Below are 2480 nucleotides of genomic sequence, written 5' to 3'. Positions count from 1 at the left end.
GCCCGGAGAGGGCGGGGGGCGCGCCTCCTCTGAGCGGCAACGGAGACCGGGTCAAATCGAAAGCTGCCGGCTATGGCTCCCGGGATCCGGGCACAGCGCCTCTCGCGGGGCTGGCGGCGCCCGGCTTGGGAGGATTCCCCTGCATCGTGAAGTGGGGGCTCCACCTAATCAGCCTGGTGTCAGATCTACACCTCAGGAGTCCTGTGTATGAAATGGTCAGAGTGGAGTGGGCTCGGGAACGCGGGCTCAACGGGTCCTCTCTGGAACTGCATCCAAATCAGGCAGAAGAGTTCACCTGGAGTTCACCTGGACAGGCATCATTTGTTCATTCAACAGGCGCTCGAAGGAGCGCCATTGTCCCGCGCTGTGCTGGGGGACTGGAGATGCAGAGAAAAGCCCGGCCAGTGTCCCTGCCACCTTAGTGAGTGCAACTCACCCATAACCAAAAACAGACCCCCACCCCTCCAAAGTTCTGAAACTGAATAAAGTTTATTCACAATAAGTATCATGAATGCACTGCCTGACACTGGATAGTACATTTGTGTGTGATAGTTGCACGGTCTGTGTCTGATTCTTTTCGACCCCATGGACTGTAGCTCACCAAGCTCCTTTGTGGGATTCTCCAGGCCAAAACACCAGAGTGGTTAGCCATTCCTTTCTCCAGGGGATCTTCCTGATCCACTGATCAAACCCAGGTCTCCTGCATTGCAGGCAAATTCTTTACCATCTGAACCACCAGGGAAGCTCAGATTGTACATTTGAAAAGGGTTGATTGTATGTTTTGTGAATTTCACCTCAATAAGACAGACTCCAGTGGGGAAGGTGCTAGCCCTAGCTTTTTATTTCCCCTTCACTGCATGGGCCATGGCAGCCCTGCCCTGATAGGATGCGCTTCCTCAGTTGGAAGATGAGGGAGGCTGGCTTGTCTGTCTGTCCAGAGCCTTCCTGAGCTGAATCTGCCCATCTTCACCCTCTCCTTTAACTGCTGCACAGAAGCCAACCCCAACCAGTTCTCTACCTGGCCTCATACCAACCCAACATCTCAAATGTGGCCCCTCTTGAGGAAGGGGGTGTTGACTTCCCTCTCCCAGGTTGAGGCCCCTGTGAGCAGACCCCACCCTCACCCTGGAAGGTCTAGGTCCCACTCACCCCAGTTGCTTGGACCTTGAGTCTAGGAGTGGACCGAGAAGGGAGAGGATGGACATGATGGTGACCAAGACTGCCCCCCCACGGGCTCTTCGGTGCTTTCCTCCCTTCCTAGTTTTCAGAGCATGCTTCTAGAACTGGATTGGCCAGTACCAGTCCCCAATCCTGTCTCCCAACCCCGCCCCTTCCAGACTTCTTCCCCCAAACAGGGCAGAGATGACAAGAACCCTCCCCCCAAACCAAGATGCACTGGGCACTGGAGAGAGTAACAGTGATGGTGGGACCTGGTGGGGAGGAGGGAGGCCCAAAGACAGAGAGGGCCATTGTCCAGGAGGGGAAGGAAAGCCACAGGCCCTGTCCTGTGACACTGACTGTATCCAGCCACGCGACACGGTGAGAGATGCTCACCCCCTCAGGACTGCTAAGACCCAGAGGCTCTGCTAAATTCCAGAAGGACAGTGGCAGACAAAAGACAAATAGAACTTGCAGAACCACAGGAGAAGGAAGAGCAATTTAGTTCCTCTACCCTCCGCCACCCCTCCCTTCCAGACTACAACAGGGCCATGGAAGAGAAATGCCGATGATAGTGGGGTAGGAGGGTGGGAGGAGGGGAGGATTTAGATTTCTAAATGCTCTGCCTAGGAACACTGCATGTCTCAGCTAACATTTCCAGCAAAAAGTAATTTTAAAAAATGGCAAGGGGCTTCCCGGGTGGCTTGGTGGGAAAGAATCCACCTGCTAATGCTGGAGACACGGGCTCAATCCCTGATCCAGGAAGATCCCACATGCCACAGAACAACAAAGCTTGTGTGTCACAACTATCGAGCCTGTGCTCTAGAGCCCAGGAGCCGCAACTACTGAAACCCAAAGGCCCTAGAGCCCATGCTCCGCAACAAGAGAAGCCACTGCAATGAGAAACCCGCACACCGCAACTATAGCATAGCCCTTGCTTGCCACAACTAGAGAAAAGCCCACTCAGCAATGAAGACCCAGCACAGCCAAAAATTAAAAAAAAAAAAGAAAAAGAATGAAAGACAATGGCAAGATGCAGAGAGGACACTTAGGAGTTTTATATACCACCCTAAAATGCTGGGAAGGCCTTGAATTTTCCATACTCCAAGAGTTCCAGAAAATTCCTGCTCTTGAGACCCATGATGGAATGAGGGGCGATAAAAAACAAACAGAGTTTCCATCTTTCTTCTCCAATCCTATGCTCTCTACCCCTCCAACAGCTTGGGCCTCCAATGGGAGAGTTCTGCCAGAAAGTGTCCTGGGGAGAAATGAAATAGAAGGGCCAAAGGCACAGTGGAAAGGGAGAAAGGACCTCACACGCA

The sequence above is a fragment of the Bison bison genome, unplaced genomic scaffold (assembly GCF_000754665.1).
Source record: "Bison bison bison isolate TAMUID 2011002044 unplaced genomic scaffold, Bison_UMD1.0 scf7180017864480, whole genome shotgun sequence".
Lineage (NCBI taxonomy): Eukaryota > Metazoa > Chordata > Mammalia > Artiodactyla > Bovidae > Bison > Bison bison.
The sequence above is the reverse complement of the archived record's forward strand: the minus strand, read 5'-3'. Positions refer to the sequence as shown.